This window comes from Gorilla gorilla, chromosome 2 (genome assembly GCF_029281585.2).
Source record: "Gorilla gorilla gorilla isolate KB3781 chromosome 2, NHGRI_mGorGor1-v2.1_pri, whole genome shotgun sequence".
NCBI lineage: Eukaryota > Metazoa > Chordata > Mammalia > Primates > Hominidae > Gorilla > Gorilla gorilla.
The window spans coordinates 20,925,468-20,940,939 of record NC_086017.1 but is presented as its reverse complement, the minus strand read 5'-3'; the positions used below and the strand labels follow the sequence as shown (position 1 = coordinate 20,940,939).

Here is a 15,472-nt window from a genome sequence, read left to right as displayed (position 1 = left end):
AAAATGGTACAGCCACTTCGGGAAATAGTTCATCAATGTCTTATACAATTAAACATACACTTTCTATATGACCCAGCCATCCTACTCTTAGGTATTTACTTAAGTGAAGTGGAAACCGATGTTCACACAAAAATCTACCTGAGAATATTTACATTGGCTTTATTCATTATTGCCAAAATCTAGAAGCAATTAAATGTTCCTCAAATGGGAAAGAGATAAACAATCTGTGGCACATATGCAGGGCATTATTACTTAGCAAGAAAAAAGAAACAAAATATTAATACAACATGAATGAATTTCAAAGGCATTACGGTAAGTTGAATAACTCAGAATTAAAAGTTTACATACTGTATGATTCCATTTACATGACATTTTGGAAAAGGCAAAACTAAAGGGACAGAGAATAGATCAATGGTTGCTAGGAGTTAGAGAAAGGGGAGAAGTGTTAACTACAAAAGGGTAGCAAAAGGGAATTTTTTGTGCATATCTTAATTGTGATTGTGGTTTCACAACTTCAAAAAGAGTAAATTTTACTATGCAAACAAAAATTAAAATGTTTTCATTTTAAGAAGCTATCAAAAAAGAGAAAATTAAACCCAAAGAAGGTAGAAGAAAGGAAAAAATAAGCAGAAACAAGTAGGAAAGAGAAAATAACAACATAAGTGCAACATAAATTTAATGATTTAAAAAACAGATAAACCAAAGAGAAAATTAACAGAGCCAAAAGTTGGTTTGTTGTAAATATTAACAAAATTGATAAACTTCTAGAAAGATTGATCAAGAAAAAAGAGAAAACAAAAGTTGTTAACGTCAGGGATGAAGAAAGGGATAGTACTAGAGATCCTACTGATATCAAAAAGATAAGGTAGAAACATTATGAACAATTTTATTCCAATTCATTTGAGAACTTAGAAAAAGTTGACAAACTGAGAAAAATGCAACTTATAAACATTTCTCAAGAAGCAACAGAAAATCCATATCTATAAAAGAAATTGCATCGATCCTCAAAAACCTTCCCACAACAAACTCAGGTCCAAATATTTTCAGAGGTAAATTTCATTAATCATTTAAAAGAAGAAATAATATCAACCTTATACAAATGATCTCAGAGATTAGAAGACGAAGGAATATTTTCTATCTTGTTTTATGAGGCCAATATCCAATACAAACAAGACACAGAAATCTTTGACAAAATATTAACAAACTGAATTTAGCAGTATAGAAAAAGGACAATATATGTGTTTGAAGATTTGAAATCTTCAATAAAATATTAACAAATTGAATCCAGCAATATAGAAAAAGGATAATATATTTATTTGGTGTGCTGGGATTTGTCCCAGGGGATGCAAGATTTATTTAGCCTTTAAAAATCAATGTGTATTTATACATTAACAAAATAAAAAAGACAAACAATATGATCATTTCAACAGATGCAGAAAAAGCACTGACAAAATTCATTACACATTGTTTTAAAAACTCTCAGCAAACTAGAAATAGATGAGTGTTTCCTCAATTTGATAGGTACAGCTATGAGAAACCTACAGTTAACATCACAGTTAATGGTGAAATACTGAACACTATCCCTGGAGATTAAGCACAAGGCAAGGATGTCCACTCTTACCTTTTTTATTTAACATTGTATTGGAGGTTTTCTGGTCAGTGTAATAAGGCAAGAAGAGGCAATCAAAAGCATAAATATTAGAAAGAAAAAAGTCAGACCACTTCTGTTTGCAGAAAAAGTAATAGTTTGTGAAGAAATCCTAAGGACATTACTGAAAATCTATCAGAAATATTAAGTGAATGTAACAAGTTTGCGGAGTACAACATTCATATATACAAATCAATCATACTTCAATATATTAGCAGCAAAAATAGAAAAATAAAAATTAAAAGCAATATCATTTATAATACCATCAAAAAGATTAAAATATTTAGGACCAATTTGTTTTATTTTTAGAGATAGGGCTTCACACTGTCACTCAAGTTGGAGTGCAGTGATGTGCATAGCTCACTGTAGCCTTGAACTCCTGGGCTCAAGCAATCCTCCTGCCTCAGCCTACCGAGTAGCTGGGACTGAAGGCATACACCACCACTCCTGCCTATTTTTTTAAAATGTTATTTTTTGTAGAGATGGGGTTTTGCTTTGTTGCCCAGGCTGTCTCAAACTCCTGGCTTCAAGTGATCCTCGTGCCTCAGCCTCCAAAATCTCTGAGACTGCAGACATGAGTCACCATACCTGGCCTTAGGAACAAATGTTATAAAGGATTTGTAAAACCTCTACCTTGAAAACCATAAAATATAAAAAACAGATACAATAGATTGGTGCAAAAGTAATTGTGGTTTTTGCCATTAAAATAATGGTTAATGGGTTAATGGTTAATGGTTAATTGCCGCAAAACCGCAATTACATTTGCACGAACCTAATACCATGCTCATGAACTAGGAAACAGTAGTGTTAAAATGTCAATTCTCCCAAAATTGATTCCTGCATTTTACGCAATACCAATCAAAAATTTCAGCAGGCTTTTAAAAAGTATATAAATTGACAAAGTGATTCCAAAATGTATATGAACATACAAAAGGTCTTGAATAAGCAAGACAATCTTGAAAGAGTGTAATTAGAGGATTCTTACTGCCTGATTTCAAGACTTTCTATGAAGTCTGTCATCAAGACAGTGTAGTATTGGCACAGTGACAGACTAACAAATTAATAAAATAGACTAGACAGTCTAGACATAGGCTCACATATATAAAGATAATTGATTTTTGACACCAGATGATAAGGAATGTCAATGGAGAAGATACCTTAAAAATAGTGTTGGAACAACTGGATAATCCTATGGAAAAAGTGAACCTCAATCTCTCACACCATACAGAAAAAGTAATTTGAGATGACTTACCAAGCTATATGTAAAGCTAAAATCACAAAGCTACTAGAGAGAAAGTAGACTTTAAAAATCTAGAGACAAAGAAGGACATTTTATAAAGGTAAAAGAGTCAATGCATCAAGAAGACATAACAATTATAAACATATATACACCTAACAACAAAGACCCAAAATAGATGAAACAAAACCTGACAGAATTGAAGGAGGGAATAGACAATTCAACAATAAGTTAGAGACTTCAATACCACACTGCCAATAATGGATAGAACAACTAGAAAGGAAATGGAAAACTTGGACCATATTATGAACCAACTAGATCTAACACACATTTATAGAACACTTAACAACAGCAGGCTGCACATGTTCTCAAGTGTGCATAGAACATTCTCTTGAATAGAACATATTAAGGCTTAAAACAAATCTTGATAAATTTTAAAGGATTAAAATCACATAAAACATGCTTTCTGAACAGAATGGAATAAAATCAGAAACCACTAACAGAAGAAAATTTAGAGAATTAACAAATGTGGAAATTAAACAATACACTCCCCCCGAAATGGTCAAATGGTCAAAACGGAATCACAAGGGAAATTAGAAGACATTTTGAAATAAACGGAAATGCATGCGCATCACACCAAACTTATGCGACAACTGCAGCAAAGCAGTGCTCAGAGGGAAATTTAGAGCTATAAATGCCCATGAAAGAGGAGAAAGATTGTAAATCCAAACCCTAACTCTATACCTTAAGAAACTACAAAAAGAAAAGCAAGTTGAAGTGAAAGCAAGCAGAAGCAAAGAAATAATAAAGATTACAGCAGAAATAAATGAAATAAAGTATAGAAAAACAATAGAGAAAATTAACGAAAAACAAAGTTTTTTCTTTGAAAAGATCAACAAAATTGACAAACCTTTGGTTAGATGACCAGAAAAAGAAGAGAGAATGTTCAAGTGACTAAAATCAGGAATGAAAGATGAACCATTACTACCAACTTTACAGAAATAAAAATTACTAAAAAGGGCTGGTATTACTTTGACACCAAAACCCAGAAAAATGCATAATAAGAAAAGAAAACCACATCTTATGATAAAAACTCTCACTAATTAGGTATAGAAAGAATGTACTTTAACACAATAAAGGCCATATATGACAAACCCATAGCTAACATCATGCTCAATGGTGAAAAGTTGAAAGCTTTTCCTCTAAGCTCAGGCACAAAACAAGGTTGCCCACTTTAGCCACTTGTATTGGACATAATACTGGGAGTCCTAGCCAGAACAATTAGGCAAGAGAAATTGGAAAGGAGCAATGAGGCATCCAAATTGGAAAGGAAGAAGTTAAAATGTCCTTTATATGTAGAAAGACCTAAAGATTCCACACAAAAACTGTTAGAACCAATAAACAAATTCAGTAAGGTTGTAAGATATAAAATCAACATACAAAAATCAGTAGTCTTTCTATATACCAACAATGAACTATCTAAAGAACAAATAAAAAAATTAATTTGCACAGCTACAAAAAACATAAACGAATTTAACCAAGGAGACGAAAGATCTTTACTTGAAAACTATAAAACATTGATATAGCTGGATGTGGTGGCACGCACCTGTAGTCCCAGCTACTAAGGACTTGATGCAGGAGAATCACTTGGGCCTAGGAGTTCAAAGCCATGTGGTGTGCTATGATCGTGCCTGTGAATAGTCACTGCATTCCAGCCTGGGCAACATAGTGAGACCCTGTCTCTTACAAAACAAAACAAAATCGATGAAAGAAATGAAAGATGATGCAAAAAATGAAAACATATCCCAGGTTTATGGATTACTACCTAAAGTGATCTACAGATTCAATGCAATCTCTATTAAAATTCCAATGATGTTTTTTACAAATATAGAAAAATAATCCTAAAATTTATATGGAAACATAAAAACCCCCAAAGAGCCAAAGTAATCTTGAGCAAAAAGAACACAGCTGAAAGCATCACACTACCTCACTTCAAAATATACTACAAAGCTATAATAATCAAAATAGCATGGTACTTGCATAATAACAAACATATAGCTCAGTGGAACATAATAGAGAACATAGAAATAAATCCACACATTTATGGTAAATCAATTTGCAACAAAGGTGCCAAGATCACACCATAGGAAAAGGCTAGTCTCTTCAATAAATGATGTTCAGACAACTGGATATCCACATGCAGAAGAATGAAATTAGACCCTTATACCATATACAACAATCAATCATAAAGGAAAATTTAGATCTGGGTAATGATCTTCTGGATATTGTATTAGTCACGGTTCTTTACAGGGACAGAACTAAGGATATACGTATATATCAAAGGGAGTTTATTAAGGAGAATTGACTCACACAATCAGGTAAAGTGGTAAAGTCCCACGATAGGACATCTGCAAGTTGAGGAGCAAGAACGCCAGTAGTAGATCAGTTTGAGTCCCAAAACCTCAAAAGTAGGGAAGCCCACAGTTCAGCCTTCAGTCTGTGGTCAAAGGCCCGAGAGCCCCAGTCCAAGAGTCCAAAAACTGAAGAACTTGGAGTCTGATGTTCGAGGGCAGGAGGCATCCAGCATGGGAGAAAGATGAAGGCAACACCCTCACAGACACACCCAGGAAAAATACTTCGCATCCTTCAATTCAATCTAGTTGACACTCAATATTAACCATCACAGATATGAACCCAAAAGCCTAGACAACAAAATAAAGATAGAGAAATAAAGTTACGTCAAAGTAGAAATCTTCAGCACGGCCAAGGAAACAGTCAACAGAATAAAGAGACAATCTACAGAATGGGAGAAAATATTTGCAAACCACATATCTGATAAGGGGTTGATATCCAAATACACAAGGAACTCAAACAACTCAACAGTAACAAAAAAAGTTTGATTTAAAAATGGGCAAAAGGGCTGGGTGCGGTGGCTCATGCCTGTAATCCTAGCACTTTGGGAGGCTGAGGCAGGTGGATCACGAGGTCAAGAGATCAAGACCATCCTGGCTAACACGGTGAAACCCCGTCTCTACTAAAAACACAAAAAATTAGCTGGGCATGGTGGCAGGCACCTGTAGTCCCTCCCAGCTACTTGGGAGACTGAGGCACGAGAATGGCGTGAACCCGGGAAGGGGAGCTTGCAGTGAGCCAAGATCACACCACTGTACTCCAGCCTGAACAAGAGAGCAAGACTCTGCCTCAAAAAAAAAAAAAAAAAAAAAAAAAAAAAAAAAGGCAAAGGATCTGAATAGATATATCTTCAAAAAAGACATATAAACGATGAGCAGTTATATTAAAAAATGCTCAAAATCACTAATTATCAGAGAAATGCAAATTTAAACTGCAATGAGATACCACCTCACACCTGTAAGAATGGTTGTTATCAAAAAGACCAAAGACAACAAGTGTTGGCAAGGTTGTAGAGAAAAGATAACTCTTGCACACTGTTGGTAGGAATGTGAATTAGTACAACCATTAGGGAAAATAAAATGGAGCTTCCTCAAGAAATTAAAAATTGAGGGGTTGGGCGTAGTGGCTCATACCTGTAATCCCAGCATTTTGGGAGGCCAAGGGGGGCAGATCATGAGGTCAGGAGATCAAGAACATCCTGGCTAACATGGTGAAACTCCATCTCTACTAAAAATACAAAAAAATTAGCTGGGCGTGGTGATGGGAACCTGTAGTCCCAGCTACTCGGGAGGCTGAGGCAGGAGAATGGGGTGAATCCTGGAGGTGGAGCTTGCAGGGAGCTGAGATTGCACCACTGCACTCCAGCTTGGGCGACAGAGCGAGACTCTGTCTCAAAATAAATAAATAAGTAAATAAAATAAAATAAAAATTGAACTATCATATCATCCACCAATTCCACTACTGGGTATGTACCTAAAGGAAATGAAATCAATATGTCCAAAATATATTTGCACTCCCATGTTAATTGTAACGTTATTCACTGTAGCCAAAATAGGGAATCAAACTAAGTGTCTATCAACAGATGAATGGGTAAAGAAAATGTGGTCTATACACATAGTGGAATATTATTCAGTCTTACAAAAGAAGGAAATCCTATTATTTGTGGTAACATAGATGAACCTGGAAGATATTATGTTCAATAAAATAGACCAGGCACCAGAAGACAAATACTGCATGTTCTCACTTATATGTGGAATCTAAAAAAGTTGAACTCAGGCTGGGTGTGATGGCTCATGCCTGTAATCCCAGCACTTTGGAAGGCCAAGGCAGGCAGATTCCCTGAGGTCAGGAGTTCAAGGCCAGCCTGGCCAACATGGTGAAACCCCATCTCTATTAAAAATACAAAAAATTAGCTGGGTGTGGTGGTCCTGTAGTCCCAGCTACTCGGGAGGCTGAGGCAGAAGAATTGCTTGAACCCAAGAGGCGGAGGTTGCAGTGAGCTGAGACCATGCCACTGCACTCCAACCTGGGTGACAGAGTGAGACTCTATTTCAAAATAAAATAAAATCAATAAATAAAAATAAAAAAGTTGAACTCATAAAAGTAGAGAATGAATGGTGGTTACCAGGGGCTGGGGGTTGGGAAAATGCTAGTCAAAGGGTAGAAAAAGAAAAGAAAGCTACAGACCAACAACCCTTGCGAATGTTAATGCAAAATCTTCAACAAAATACAAGTAAGCAGAATCCAGCAACCTATAAAAAGGATTATACATTATAGCAAAGTGGTATTTATTCCAAGAATGCAAGGTTAGTTCAACATCTGACAATCAACCAATAGATTACCAACATAATAAAAACAATAAAAGTAGAATAGAATAAATATTAATAGAATAAAAAAATCACAGGATCATCTCAATAGATGCAGAAAAAATATTTGACAAAATCAAATACCCCTGCATTCTAAAAAGAAAAATATACTAGGAATAGAAATGAACATACCTTGATAAAGGGCATTGATTTAAAAAAATCACAGCTAACCGTATACTTATTGGTAAAGACTGAAAGCTTTCTCCCAAGTTCATGAACAAGACAAGGGTGTTTGCCCTCACGACTTCTATTCTACAGTGTGCTACAGGTTCTAACCAGGAAAATTAGGCAAGAAAAATAAATAAAAGGTACCCAGAAAGATGGATGGAAAAGAAAGAAAGAAGAAAGGAAGGAAGGAAGAAAGGAAGGAAGGACACTATCTCTATTTGCAGAAGACATAACCTTGTATATAGAAAATTCTGTCATCAAGGAAGAAAAGAAAGAAAGAAAGGAAGGAGGGAAGGAAGGAAGAAATAAAGAAAGAAAAGAAGGAAGGAAGAGAGGAACGAAGGAAGAAAGGAAGGAAGAAAAACTAGGGCTAATAAATGAATTCAGGGAGGTTTCAGGATATGAGATCAATATAAAATATATCAAAAATCAACTGTGCTTCTATATGCTAGTAACAAAAACCCAAAAATGAAAATAAAAAACAATTCCATTTATAATAAAAAGATTAAAATACTTAATATATTGAACAAAAGAAGCAAAAGCCTTGTACACAGAAAATTACAAAGCGTTTTTGAAAGCAATTAAGGAATACTTAAATAAGTGGAAAGACATGTGTGTTTATGGTTTGGAGGGCTTAGTATTGTAAAGACGGTAATATTGCCCAAATTTATTCACAGATTCAATGCATTCCCTATCAAAATTATAGCTGCCTGTTTTTTTTTTTGCAAAAAACTGACAAGCTGATCCTAAAATTCATATGAAAATGCAAGAGATGAAGATTCGCCAAAAAAAGTCTTGAAAAAGAACAAAGTTGGATAAATTGCACTTCCTAATTTCAAAACTTACTTCAAACTGACAATAGCCAAGATTACATGTTACTGGCATAGGCATAGACATGTAAATCAATGAGATAGAACCGAGAATCCAGAATACTGCCCCACATTTAGATTAATTGATCTTCAACAGGGAGCCAAGAAAATTCAATGGGAAAAGAAGTCTTTTCAATATAAGCTACTGGGAGAACTGAACAGCTGTAGGCAAAAGAATGATCCTATCTCATACCATATATGAATTAGGTCAAAATAGATCATAAACCTAAGTGTAAGAGCTAAAACCATAAAACTCTTAAAAGAAGCAGGTATTAATCTTCATGACATTGGACTAGACATGGGTTTCCTATATGACACCAAAAGCACAAGCAACAAAATAAAACATAAATAAGCTGGAATTATTTAAAAATTAAAAACTAAGGCTGGGCATGGTGGCTCACTCCTGTAATCCCAGCACTTTGGGAGGCTGAGGCGGGCGATCACGAGGTCGGATGGAGACCATCCTGGCTAACACGGTGAAACCCCGTCTCTACTAAAAATACAAAAAATTAGCCCGGAGTGGTGGCACGCACCTGTAGCCTCAGCTACTCAGGAAGCTGAGGCAGGAGAATCGCTTGAACCCAGGAGGCGGAGGTTGTAATGAGCTGAGATCATGCCACTGCGCTCCAGCCTAAGTGACAGAGCAAGACTCTATCTCAATTAAAAAAAAAAATTAAAAACTTTTGTGCTTCAAAGGACACTATCAAAGAAGTGAAAATAAAACATGCAGAATGGGAGAAATATTTGCAAGTCATATATTCTAGTATCTAGAACATAAAGAACTTTTACAACTCAATCATAAAAAGACACGTAACCCATTTTAAAAATAGACAAGGCTTTGAATAGCCATTTCACCAAAGAAGATAAACAAACAGCCAATAAACACATGAAAATATGCTTAACATTATTAATCATTGGGGAAATACAAATCAAAAACATGAGATACCATGTCACACCTACTATGATGTACTACAATACTATGATATACTATGATGGCTACAATCAAAGAAACGAAACATCAACAATGCATGCTGGCAAGGATGTGGAGAATGTGGAACTGTTATACATTGCTCCTGGGAATGTAAGATGGTGCAGCTGCTGTAGAAGAGTTCTCCAAAAGTTACACATAGAATTATCGTATGACCCAAAAATTCTGCTCCTAGGTATATACCCAAGAGAATTGAAAGCATATGTTCACAAAAACACTTGTACACGAATGTTCATAATGGCATTATTTATAAGAGCTAAAGAGCAGAAATAACTCAGATGTCCACCAACTGATGAATGGATATACAAAATGTAGCAATAGCCTGGGTGTGGTGGCTCACACCTGTGATCCCAGCACTTTGGGAGGCTTAGGCAGGTGGATCACCTAAGGTCAGGAATTCCAGACCAGCCTGGCCAACAAGGTGAAACCCCATCTCTACTAAAAATACAAAAATTAGCCAGGCGTGGTGGCAGGCACCTGTAATCTCAGCTGCTTGGGAGGCTGAGGCAGGAGAATCGTTTGAACCCAGGAGGCAGAGGTTGCAGTTAGCCGATATTGCAACACTGCACTCCAGCCTGGGCAACAGATGAGACTCTGTCTCAAAAAAAAAAAAAAAAAAAAAAAAAGCAGCAATAAAAAGGAATGAAATACTGATACATGCTCAACATGAATTAACCTTGAAAACATTATTCTAAGTGAAGGAAGCCAGGTGCAAAATGATGCATGTTGTATAATTCCATTTATATGGAATGTCCAGAGTAGGCAAATCTGTAGAGTCAGAAAGTGGATTGCCAGGAGCTGTGGGAGAGGAGATTTAGAAGTGACTGCTACTGATTATGAGGTTTCCTTTTGGGTGATGAAGATGTTCTGGAATTAGGTAGTGGTAGAGGTTGCACAACCTTGTGAATATATTAATACTGAAAAATTGAATTGTACACTTTAAAAGGGTGAATGCTATAATATGCAATATACTTCATTTAAAATGTTAAATAGTTCAATAAAAGGATTAAAAGAATAACATGCATGCACAGCATTTGTATTAGGTTATTAGCTGCAGATATTAGAAATACAACCTTCACTAGTTTAATCAATAAGAAAATTTATTGACTTATGAAACTTGGAGTCCAGAGGTAGAAGGAACCTTCAGGATTAGTTGATTTAGTAGCTGAATGTTGCTGTCAAAACCCTGATTTTAAAAAATCTCTCTGCTCTGTAGTCATCAGGGTCAGTTTCATCTTTGGACTGATAGTGAGATACATCGAATGATTCCAGACATCACATCTGGACAAAACAAAGTCCTTAGGAAGAAAAGAGTTATTTTCCTAAGCTGTCCTCTTAAGAAAGAGGAAAAATTTCCCCAAAGCCCTCAACAGATTGGGACTTACATCTCATGGCCAGAACTGGTTCATGTGCCCATCCTAAGATAATCACTGCAAACAGGAATGGGATTAATTTCAGACTGTTGAGGCCTAGCCTAGATCTTGGGGTGATGTCCACTGTTACTGCAATGACTGGCTGGGTGAAGAAGGAGATGGAAACTGAACAAAGTAAGAAGTAGGAAGGATGGGGAGAAATAGATGCTGGATAGGAAGGCAATACCTTTATTAACTTGTCTCAATAGCATATGATTAATTCAATTTTTATATATTTGACCTCATATCAATGTATTCAATGAGCTAGAAGGAAGTACATGGACAATGTTAAATCCAGTGTTCTCCAGGGAGATTTAAGATGAAATAGTACCAACCAAAGATGCACCATGACCGCCATCCTCCCTGCCAGAGATTCTCCAGGGAAGTTCCCTTCTCCAGTCACTGGACATCTAGCAAACATGTTAGCTCAGAACGAGGAGAATCCCATCTTGGAATTGCATTATGTGTAGCTCAGCAGCACAGATGAGTTAAGAAAAGTTGACTTATAGAATATTTTACTCCTATTCATTAGTTTTAAAAAAAAGTTAACAGAAAGTACAAATAAACCATAAGACTGTTTTTAAATGGGCAAAAGACTTGAACAGATGCTTCATCGAATAATATGCACCAATGGCCCCTGAGCATGTGAAGTGCTCAACTTCATAAGTCATCAGGGAAATAGCATTCCCGAAAGCAAAAGCATTGAAAAGCCTAATGTTTTGAGGATATAAAGCAGCTCAAATAATCAAATATTGCTGGTAGGAGTAGAAAATGATAGATTCATTTTGGAGGACAGTTTGTTAGTCTCTTATGAAGTTAAACAACACCTGCCTTATGATCCACCATTCCCCTCCTAGCTATTAATCTGTGAGAAATGAAAATATGCCCACAGAAAGACTTGCTCAAGAATGTTCATAGCAGCCTTATTCATAACAGCCAAAAGTAGAAACAACCCAACGTCTACCTCAGGAGGATGGATAAACAAATTGTGACATATTCATACTATGGAATATCGCTCAGTAATAAAAATGGAAGAAGCTGGCTGGGCACAGTGGCTCACGCCTGTAATCCCAACACTTTGGGAGGCCGAGGCCGGCGGATCACGAGGTCAGCATATCAAGACCAGCCTGGCCAACATAGTGAAACCCCATCTCTACTAAAAATACAAAAATTAGCTGGGTGTGGTGGCACGTGCCTGTAATCCCAGCTACTTGGGAGGCTGAGGCATGAGAATCGCTTGAACACAGGGGCGGAGGCTGCAGTGAGCCGAGATCGCGCCACTGCACTCCAGCCTGGCGAAAGAGCAAGACTCCGTCTCTAAATAAATAAATAAATATAAAAAAGGAAGAAGCTACTGCGACCAGCCCTACCTGGATGAGTTTCATACACATGATGTTGAGTGAAAGAAGCTAGCCCCTGAAGTACTTACTGTGTAGTTCCATTTATATGATGTTCCACAACAGGTACATCCAATTCATGGTGATAGAAATCAGGACAGCAATTGCCTCAGAGGGTTAACTGGAAAGAAACATGAGAAAACCCTCTGGAGTGGCAGCAATGTCCTATATCCTGAGAACTGTGTTGAGTACACAGGCGTATACACTTACCAAAATACATTTATCTGTGACCCAAAATCCATGCATCTCAATATATGTAAATTTCACTTCAATTAAAAAAAATGTAAAAAGTGAGGGGCAGATGTGATGACTTAAGGGACAGTGTCTGGAGCCCAATGAGAAGAGCCAGGATTTCAGGGCTAAAGCGTTTGACTCTAGTGTTCTAGGGCCCTGGGGAGCCATGGGAGGTGTTGAAACAGGTTGCAGGAGGACCTGGCTCAGTATTGCCATGTGTTCCGGGCACACTGTGGCTCCCTCAGCTCAGCTCTGCTGCTTTGGTGGCTGAGTCAGCTTAGTCCCCAGTGCCTGGGCTTTCTCATCTGCCTCCTCCTTCCTGCAACACCTTGGAAAGCTTGTCTCTGAGGAGAGGCTCAGCTGGAGGCAGGGCACCCTTGGCACCCCTCTTCCCCCAACCGTCCCCAGCCCCCGGGGGACCAGGAGTGAAGAGCCTCCCCCACAGCCACAGCCCCTGCTTTCCTAAGCAGAGCGCGACAGAGGCTTCTGTTAAATCTCATTTGGAGTGTTACCGCCAGCCCAGCGCCCGCTCAGGCTTTCTCCTCGCTCAGCGTGGGTGATGACTCACTGCGGGGGAGGAGGCGAGAGGCGCCTGCTCTGCGCAGGGAGGTCGGCTGCAGCTGTGGGAAGAAAAGCTGCCCATCCCTGCGGGGACGTGGGGTTTCCGCTCCCAAACTGCCTGCTTTCTATTCCATCCAGGCAGGATGAAGGAACAGAAAGGGCTTGAATTTTAGGGACAGACCAAGCTGGAGATCATCCTATGCAAGCCTCAGATTCCACATCTGTAAAATGGAGCGGAGGCACCTGAAGGCTTTGGGTACACGTCAGTTACTGGAAGGCTGCTCTTTACGGGAACGTGTGAAGGGGTGGGAAAGCAGGATATGGAAGGGTAGTTGGCTGAGCATTGAAGCAGCCTCAAGTAAGTTTGGCTTTGGTCTGACCCACTGGGGGCTATAGAATTGGTCATACCCCATTAAATTGTTCCTGCCCCAGCTGAGATAGGGGCAACCTTTTGCACCCCCATGTCAGTCATTAATATGGGATGCTCTTGGAGGCTCCCAACCGTGTATGCTCCTGTTAACAGAGACAGGAGAATGGGGACAGCTGCAAGCTATTACACAGCTGGAGGCTAGGCACACTGGCTTAGTTCTGGAGCCCCAACGGCGACTCCTACATGAGGTAAAATACCCACTGCCCAGAACTTACGTTGAGTTCACAAAATAGGCAGTGAAAAAATAGTAACTCTAATTCAGCTGCATGAGAAAGACGACTTAGGAACATAAATGCATGTGTCCTGCCTACTGTAGATCGAACAGGGTTGGACCCAGAGCAGGCTGAGAATCTAGTCTATGTGTCTCAGCAGAAGCAACAGCAAACATACTTAAAAGCCAGAGGCTGGCAGAGCAGCTGAGGCCTGGAAGCTCCCTTTAGTTCCTGGATCATAAGGAAGTTTGGGGTGACCAAGGAAGGTGGTTGGGGTAGTGGTGGGAGGCCCTCAGGGATTTGGGACAATGGCTGCCTACCCTCTGGTGTCACCAGCTTGCCTATCATTCTGCCTTACTTCCATGCACCTGGAAATGTTTGTGCACACCTATCCTGAGCCAGACCATGTATCTCAAGGGAGATCTGGTCACATGCCTACACCCTTTCCCGTCTACTACGTGCAACTTGAGAATTGGCCACTGGGCATTACCTGGTCTATCCAACACATTAGTCGGTTTTAGATGGGGCTTTCCAGAATCTGAGTTAGAAATGTCCCTGGGATGTCACTATGTCCTGCTAAAAGCCGACTGTACTTCATGGAAGGAAAGAACGCTGACTTTGGAGTCAGACAGACCTGGGTTTGAATGCAGCTCTGCCATTTGTGGGCTGTGTGATCTCGCTCCAGTTGCTCTTCCTTTCTGAGCCTCAGCTTCCCGCTGAGAACATGGATAAACTATGATGCCTGTTCAGAATGGTTACTGGGAGTGTGTCCGGAATTGGTGGGTTCTTGGTCTCACTGACTTCCAGAATGAAACCCCTGACCCTCACGGTGACTGTTACAGTTCTTAAAGGCAACGTGTCCGGAGTTTGTTCCTTCAGATATTCAGAGGTGTTTGGAGTTTCTTCTTTCTGGTGGGTTCAGTGGTTTCGCTGGCTCAGGAATGAAGCTGCAGACCTTCACAGCGAGTGTTACAGCTCTTAAGGTGGCACGTCTGGAGTTGTTCGTTCTTCTTTGCAGGTTCGTGGTCTCCCTGGCTTCAGGAGTGAAGCTGCAGACTTTCACAGTGACTGTTACAGCTCATAAACGCAGTGTGGACTCAAAGACTTAGCACTTGCAAGATTTACTGCAGAGAGCGTGTAACAACAAAACTACCACAGCAGGAAAAAACACCCAGTAAGGTTGCCACTGCCGCCTCAGGCAGCCTGCTTTTATTCTCTTATCTGGCCCCACCCACATCCTGCTGATTGGTCCATTTTACAGAGAGCCGATTGGTCTGTTTTACAGAGAGCTGATTGGTCCGGTTTGACAGGGTGCTGATTGGTGCGTTTACAATCCCTGAGCTAGACACAAAAGTTCTCCACTTCCCTGCTAGATTAGCTAGATACAGAATGTGAATTGGTGTATTTACAAACCCTGAGCTAGACACAAAGATTCTCCAAGTCCCCACCAGATTAGCTAGATACAGAGTGCCGATTGGTGCATCCACAAACCCTGAGCTAGACACAGGGTGCTGATTGGTGTGTTTACAAACCTTGAG

The 15,472-nt window shown here is 39.0% G+C and overlaps 1 protein-coding gene across 2 annotated transcripts in view; it reads right to left on the bottom strand.

Annotated features, from left to right (window-relative positions):
- The window catches only part of HRH1 (histamine receptor H1), a 167,380-nt gene extending 152,246 nt beyond the window's left edge, over positions 1–15,134 (bottom strand). Inside the window, exons 1-2 of one of the 2 annotated variants that reach the window (XM_055381000.2) lie at positions 14,425–15,134; positions 12,530–12,618 (exon numbers count right to left, since the gene is read on the bottom strand). The gene's annotated coding sequence lies outside the window, so the exon portion shown is untranslated. The remainder of the gene's footprint in view (positions 1–12,529; positions 12,619–14,424) is intronic. The other variant, XM_055380999.2, reaches the window with a different exon arrangement.
- Positions 15,135–15,472: the final 338 nt, after the last annotated feature.